A 9,085-nucleotide genomic window follows, 5' to 3' on the forward strand; every position below is an offset into this window, starting at 1 on the left:
GTCATCTGGAATGCTCTCGCCTTTGGCTTTGGCGGAATGCTGGGTCTAGCTGCCTCCTTCTTCTTCGGGCAGTCTCTCGACATATGACCCTCCTCACCACAACCATAGCAAACTTTCTTTGTGAGGGTACACTCATTGGCATAGTGCCCTGGCTTTCCACACTTGTAGCATGTGTTCGCCACCTCACATCTTCCATGATGCTTCTTCTTACATTTGTCGCACCATTTCGCCTCACCTCCACCTCCCCTCGAACCAGACTTCGAGAACTTGTTTTTCTTGTTGGACCCTGAAGTTCCATCGAACTTCCTCTTTTCTCCAACATCTATTCTTTCCAGACCCTTTTCCTTCTGCTGGGCCTCCACATTCTTAGCTGCACGAACAGCCGTTTTCAGAGTGGTTGCCATTTTGACTGTCGGACCAAAGTCAGCAGGCAGTCCGTTAGCAAACCTCTCAATCTTGGAGAGTTCCGTCGGCACTAGGTACGGAAACAACTTCATCTTCTCAGTAAATGCAGTAGCATAGTCATCTATGCTCATCTTCCCTTTCTTCAAGTTTTGGAACTCATTGTTCAGATCAATCAGATCTATCTCCGAACAATACTGCACCCTTAACTGTTCCAAGAACTCCTCCCATGACATTTTCAGAGCTTCTCCTCGTGGCATAGTATCTGCCAACAACTTCCACCAACTCAAGACCCCAGTCTTCAGTTGTCTAACTGCAAAGACGGTCTTCTGTTTGTTGCTACAGTCGCAACTTTCAAATACCATCTCCATTTCGGAGATCCAATCCATTATCTCAACAGGCTTTGGGCTCCCAGAAAGACTTGGCGGTTTGGCGCCCAAGAAATTCTTGTACATACGCCCATCCTTGTTGTTTCTCCTTTCTGGATTGTTCCTTCGTTCCTCTTGAGTCCCAACTTGACTCACCATGCGACTATTGTTCCCTTCCTCCGATTGCTCGGGAATCAATTCAGGTTCCTCAATAGGTATGATAGGTTCATCCCTATTATTATGCAACATTTGTCGCATCTCCTCCCTTTGTTCGGCTAGCATAGCCCGAATCATGGCTTGCACCGCAGCCATTGTTATTGGTTCTGGTGCTGCTGCTACAACAGGTATTTGCTCAATCACTGGCGGTTGATTCCTGTTTTCATCTGCGTTTCCAACGCCACTCCTCGTTCTCACCATTTTTGATCTACACACCGAATAATTTCACCTTATTACTCCAAACGATTACATGCTAGTTCTAATATCGTATACATACGCTTAGAATCCTAAACACATAAACCTTCAGATCCGGTTGGCAACAAACCGTAGATCCGAACAAATAATATCATATATGGCAACATATAACATTTAGCACATAAAAGCATTTTAGGCAACTTTCCTAAAATAAACTAGTGCTCGTGTCTAAAATCCAACAGACACACATCTCAAAATTCCACTTAGCATTCTAAGTTTAAGTCTAGAAATCCTACAAATTCCTAGTTCGCTTAAACTAATGCTCTGATACCAACTGTGACATCCCCAAAATCTCGGCCAGAAAAGACCGATTTTCATTTATGCTTTTAAATATTTTCAGAGTAAATCCTTTTGATTTGAAAGAGTTGCGGAATTTGTTCCCAAAACAAAACATGATAAAATAATATTTATCAAAGCATTTCATCAAGAGATGCATTTCATTATATAATCAAAACTCGGGATGTCATGTTCCGATACAGACCATAAAGCATAAACGATAAACATTACAAGTCATTCAACAAATATATACATATACAGACTTGTAAACAAAACAACAAGATGATCCATCCATCTTACGCCCTTGTGCCACTTCCTGTAATACAAATAAAACTGAGTGGGTCAGGCTTGGGAGCCTAGTGAGCATATAGGGTTTTCAACCCACAATAAATAAGTTATATTTAATTTCACCAACTAAACACTATCCCGATTACCCATTCCCGTTATCCTCACTTTACGTCCCTAAAACAACTATCTCAAGGGACCTAATCTAGGATTTTCATCGGGACGGACATCACTGCGAAGGGGTTTCCTCAACAATAGATATCCTAAAGGCAACCATGAGGGGGATAGAGTACACCGGTGAACACATCGTTCACAACACCTACAGGTTATGAACCTGCTAGCGTTCCACTGGACTGTCTAGAAAGAGTCCGTGGTCGTTATCCATACTCCGCTGAATAACTAGATCAACAACAACAACAACAACGAGGCCTCTCATCTGTTTATTACACACCAACTATCTACCCATGTTCTACCCAACATATTAGTAGATAAAAATATACATTTGTATACATAGTTTAAAGAAAACCTGTATAGCATGCTTTAATCAACACATATATCACATAACAGATGAGGCACACACACACATAACACATATCTCATAAAGAAATAAGCAGATCTATAAGATAGAAGAGAGTGAATACTCATTCACACATAACACAACCAAATATATACACATAGCACGTATTTTTATATAAAATACTTCGTATTATTGTATTAGAAGAAATAACTACACACTCACTTGATCAGAAGACGATCCGACAGCACTACGGCTTATAGAAGTAGTATTCCTCAGCAGATCTGGAAGATCTCCTCGAAAATCGAACTTCTCGCGGGCAGAGCTTCGACTCGGGAACCGCGCTTCTCGGGATCTTCGGGATCTCGGGACTTGCCTCGGGGCTAGAGTATGATACCGGGACTTCGGGGTAGCTTCGGGGGTAAAAATGCAGAGCTTCGACATGAAAATGAGAGGGAATTGGCAAAAATACCCGGAACCCTCGCATCCTATTTATAGGAGGCTGGAGCCTCGGAGTACGCGGGGCGTACTGCGTTACGCGGGGCGTACTGCCCAAAACGTCATTGCTTACGTATCCGAAGTGCTCGAGTGCGAGTGTCGACATCCCTCGGAGTACGCTGGGCGTACTCGAGTACGCGGGGCGTACCTCGGATCAGATCAGTGACTCCTTCGGATAATGCTTCCGAATTTCCAATTAAATTTAAATACAAAATAATTAATAAACTTCGGAAATTCATAACTTCTTCATACGAACTCCGTTTTCGACGTTCTTTATATCCACGGAAAGGTGAGACCACGCTCTACGACTTTCGTTTAGACTCCGTCGGCTAATTTTGACTTTATTTTTATTAATTATTTTTAATAGGCCGCGACAGAAACTTTCGTTATAAATTCATAACTTCTTCGTTTGACGTCCGTTCTCGCCTAACTTTTTATCGCTTCGATACCAACAATGAGATCTTCGATTCTCATTTAGATTGCTTCGGCTAACAACCGCTCGATCTCAATTCGAGTAAAACAGGCTGTATACCGCTAAGCCGGAACTTCGATAAATCATAACTTCCTCATACGAAGTCAGATTTGGGCGTTCTATATATATTCGGAAACCTCGTTTCAACTACTACAACATAGATCAAAGATATTAAGTTTATTTTACACTTAAATTTTGACGCTTATTTTTATTCTTAATTAATCAAACCACATAATTAAGCAATTAAGCACAAAACACATAATACTCAAATAATACAATCTTATTATTTCAAAACGGGTTACAAAGGTTAACCTAGACTATTATATTGCTAATTACGGCAAGCCCGGAAACACAGGCGTTACAATTCTCTCCACCTTAGAATGATTCCGTCCCCGGAATCACACATCAACAAACAAATGCGGATAGCGACCCATCATGTCACTCTCCGTCTCCCAGGTGAGATTCGGCCCATTCGTGTGTTTCCATCGGACAAGCACTAACCCAACCATCTTGCGTCGCAATTTCTTAGTCTTTCGGTCAACAATTGCCTCTGGTTCTTCAATCAACCTTTTGTTCTCATCAATTCTCAATTCAGAAATTGGAATTATGTCGGGAACTTCTCCCGTGAACTTCCTTAAATAACACACATGAAAAGTGTTATGAATTCCATTCAGTTCTTCTGGTAGTTCGAGCTTGTAAGCTTGGTTCCCAATCCTCTGAAGAACTTTAAACGGTCCAATAAACCTTGGACTTAACTTTCCCCTTTTACCAAATCTTATAAGTCCCTTCCACGGCGAGACTTTAAGCAAAACCGAATCTCCAACTTCAAAAGTCATCGGTCTTCGCTTTTTGTCAGCATAGCTCTTTTGACGATCCTGAGCCGCTAACATTCTTTCCCTAATTATTTTCAACTTTTCAGCAGTTTGATGAACCAACTCCGGTCCCATAAACTGCTTTTCCCCAGCCTCAAGCCAACAAGACGGCGTACGACACTTCTGTCCATACAAAGCTTGGTAAGGTGCCATCTTAATGCTCGAGTGAAAACTATTATTATAGGAAAACTCTACCAACGGTAAATGTTCATCCCAATTACCTAGGAATTCCAGAGTACATGCTCTCAGCATATCTTCAAGTGTTTGTATCGTTCGTTCGCTCTGACCATCAGTCTGCGGATGGTAAGCTGTACTTAAACACAACTTGGTACCCAATTCCTCTTGTAGACTTTTCCAAAACCTCGATGTGAAACGGCTATCACGATCCGACACAATCGTTAACGGAACACCGTGAAGCCTCACAATTTCCTTCACGTAAGAATTCGCAAGCTTATCCATAGACCATTTCTCCCTGGCCGCTATGAAATGCGCACTCTTAGTGAATCGATCAACGACCACCCAAATCATGTCGTGACCATTATTTGTTCTGGGCAGTTTAGTGACAAAATCCATAGCAATGTCTTCCCACTTACCCATAGGCACAGACAAAGGTTCTAAACTCCCGTACGGTTTCTGATGTTGTGTCTTGACTCTCGCACAAGTCACACACTCGGCCACATACTTTGCAACATCAAGCTTCATCGTCGGCCACCAGTAGTAGGGTTTCAGGTCCCTATACATTTTAGTGCTACCCGGATGAATCGAGTACATGGTCTTGTGAGCTTCTTCCATCAGAAGATCTCTGACTCCTCCTGTCTTAGGTATCCAAATCCGATCTTGGAACACCTTCAGTCCATGACTGTTTACACCGAACACCAACGTTTTGCCCAAACATTCCTCCTTTCTGTCATTCTTCTCAGAAGCTTCGCTCTGAGCTTTCTTTATACTTTCCAAAATAGTTGAGACAACTTCAATTCTCAACGCTCTTGGTAAGACTTGACCCGACCCGACATGGTCCATTTTAGTTGCATGGCATCATGCATTTGGATAGACTATAATGAGAGAAATGAGACACTTATGGTTATTAATATATTATAAGTTCTAGTATATTAATAATAAGAATAATAAGATTATTTAATTAGTATTGATCAAGAATTAATCTAGGATTAATTAAGTGATCAAAAGAAGACTAATTAAATATATGGGTTGATTGTGTAAATCATCCATACTTGTATAGTGGGCTAATGCTCCATGGATAATCAAGTTGGGCTAAAACCCATAGGATGGTCCATGAATGCTCCATGCTGTATTTGAACCCATGGATCCAAGGAAATGGAAAGTCATGACAATTAGGGTTTACCCTAATTGTAACATTATATAAAGATCTTATTCATGACAAAATCGGCCACTTAGTGAGAGTAAGAAAGGGCTAGCCGATTTTCATGAAGTGTAGAATTCTCTCAAGTTATTCCATGTGTATTTGGTGTTGTGTGAACCATTTGAGGTGTCACACTTGGGGCACTTGGCACTCAAGCTTCATGAAGACTTTCTACATGGAAGAGGTATGTATTCTATCTTGTTATACTCATTATTTTATATGCTAGATTAGGATAATACCTTGGAAGTTCTTATTTGCATGTATAATAGAGAAAACATAGATCCAAGGTATTTAGGGTTGCATGTACACTTAGGAGTGTTAGAATGCTCAAAACCCAACAAGTTTACGGCCGTAAGCTCCATGCTAAGGCCGTAGACTCCCCTAAGTGTTGTTATTTGATATTTTAAATTAACCCCAAGCCATAGGAGAAATTGTTCCAACCCTTCCCAAGTGAAATTGGCTATTTAGGATCCATTACCCATGCCTACATGAGTTCACAGCCGTGAACTCATGTGTGAGTGTTGTTTAAGGTTGTAAACTCATTAGGAAGTTTACTCTTGGGGAGTAAACTCAAATCCCAAGTCCCTCGCTTCAATTCCCGTCCGTAGATGTCACCCGGGTCACTCCAAACACCCGTTTTGAGGTGTTTTCGTTTATTGGAGTGTGAATTCATATCTAATTAGAGTTTATGAACCTAATTAGATATATTTGTATGCCATTTCATGTTACATAGGAACCTCGCGTGTTATCAGGCCTCGATTCGACGTTTAGCATCCGAAATCGACACATTTCCGCGTCCGGTGAGTTCATACCCCTACTCTTTTTCAATGGTTTTTCAATGTTTTCAGGGGGGGAATACAAGCAAAAGTACAAGAATATCTTGTACTTAATCACATGATTTCAGTTAAATGGTTTCATAATTGTACATTTTTAAGAATTGAAAACCTTTTAATAAACTGTTTTAACTTGCAGAGTTATTTGTTTTAACCCGATTTTCAATTCTTATTATACATTGATGTATTGTATACTTTATATTTGATTGTTCACATTTAAACTGATAGAACACATAAACCATTGTAATGTCTGTAATAAAACACTAAGGTTCGAGTGTAAAAGACAGACACCATTAGAAAACATAAAACATCTGTACGTCCTTAATAATACACCTAGGCTCGAGTGTAATGTCCTTAATAATACACCTAGGCTCGAGTGTAAAGAACAGTCGTCATTACTTAACGCAAAACATTTGTAAAGTCCTTAATAATACACCTAGGATCGAGTGTAAAGGATAGTCATCATTAGATAACACCTAGACTCGAGTGTAATGTCCTTAATAATACACCTAGGCTCGAGTGTAAAGGACAGGCACGTTAGAACTTAGTTAGTCATAGATACTACTTCTCTAGGCGAGAAGTGATGAGTAATCTTAAAGATTGGAGACATGTCCTTGTAACAATTCCTCGACACGAGATAGTAGAGGACTGCCCTGGTAACCATAATCTCCAAACGTAGGAGAGCGTGACTTGAGTGTATAGATCTATACGGGACTGACAATACCGCACCTGACTGCTAGCTACAGCCGAACCGAAAGGTTCAAGGGTGACGAAAGTCATAAAAAGGATACTGGCCACGACTCGAGTCATATCTAGTCTGAGTATGGTTAAGGACTCGCAATCTAGATTATTAACGCTTTAGACTCGTTTACTAGCTTTATGTACGTAGTAAAGCTAATGTACGTTCACGGATGACAGGCACACACATACACTCATTCAGGAAAACATGGGGTTTTCCTGGGGAGAACACTGAACATAACCAGAATTGGTAATGATGCACACACACACACATTCAGGAAAACATGGGGTTTTCCTATGGATAACAATGAACATAATCATAAACGGTAACAGTTAGCATACACAGAATTAGTAATATAACACCCACGCTCATTCAGGAAAACATGGGGTTTTCCTATGGATAATAATGAACATAATCAGAATCAGTATCAGTTAGCTCACACAGAACCAATAATAGTTCACACTCACATATGTAGGAAAATATAGGATTTTCCTGAGTAACAGTAGTATGTAACCAGAAAAGTATAACAAGTTGGATAACTAAACTTTACAATTCACAATAAACAATCATGTTTTTCATTGTACATCGTTTACTTTACTTTTTGGATTTGGAAAATAACTTTACATAAGAAAATATGGGATTTTCTTGGATAAACACTTTTTCAGGAAACCAAAGGAACTCGTACATTTTCAGAAAACTAACCGCTTATGAACTCACCAGCTTTATGATGATTTTGAAACCGCTTGTATTCTCAGGTTCACATTAGACAGGTACCCGACGATCTCTTTTGGTGAAGAAGAAGTGTGTAGAAGACTCGTTTCGTGTTGTTTATATATGATATGTATCACTTGTATAACTTATGCTTTTGAAACGAATGTAAAACTTTCGTATATGTAATGTAATGGTTGATTTACTTTACTTACTATGTACATTGGATTTGATACTCAAAGTGGAGTCAACCCCGGAAATGTTTCCGCCTTCGGTTTTCGGGGTGTGACATTGTATCTCCTAGAAAATCCTATATTTTCTACTAAACGTATCCTTCTACCAAGGCATCAAATGTTTTGTATGTTTGTTTCATGTAAGAGTGTGTATTTTCCCAAGTATGACTATCATTAACCAAAAATATAGTTTTACATTACTGTTTATATAAGAAGATCACAATGTGAATGCAATGTGGAAATAATAAAGTATTGTAGTGTTGTATTATAGTAACTACTGTTGTACCAACTACCTTAAACGAAGTGTTGTTTAAGGTATAATGTGATATGATTGCACCATACTATCGAATAATAACACGACAATGAAAGACATCGGAAGAAATGACATTTGGCACCCGTAGATTTACAAGTCCCACTATAGCGAACAACAAGGTGTAGGATAGTCAATCTAGTATAGATGTATACACAAATTCACACTCTCCCTCTAGGAGACTCTGGATACCAAACGAGCCATGGCAGTGATGCCATGCCCCGAGATAATGGTTCACATTTATGTTATAGTATTCTTGTATATGTATTATATGTACTAGTGTAATGTATGTTCTCTCAATCTAGTATGTAGTATGTTCTCTTTGTTTCTCATCATAGTATGTTCTCTTGTATAGTGTATAGTATATATTATTTCTCATTATAGTATGTTATCTTAGTTTCTCATAATAGTATGTCCTCTTAGTTTCTCATAATAGTATGTTCTCTTAGTTTCTCATAATAGTATGTATTGAATCATGTATGAACTGACTCTTTGTATGTCTCATTGTACTAGAAGTAATGAGTAGTGTCTTCCTAAACTATACCTATTATAGTTTACTAGTAGAGTTGTTTGTATAACTGAGTATATTGAATGGAGATAAAAGCTTTTATATCTATACATATATACATAATATATAACTAAGGATCAAACGACACTCGGACAAACAACAGGGTACTCTAAGTCCACAACCAAACAAGGAATAGGAAATAAAGTGTATTATCAGTC

Source organism: Lactuca sativa, chromosome 4, assembly GCF_002870075.4.
Source record: "Lactuca sativa cultivar Salinas chromosome 4, Lsat_Salinas_v11, whole genome shotgun sequence".
In the NCBI taxonomy this organism is placed as follows: domain Eukaryota; kingdom Viridiplantae; phylum Streptophyta; class Magnoliopsida; order Asterales; family Asteraceae; genus Lactuca; species Lactuca sativa.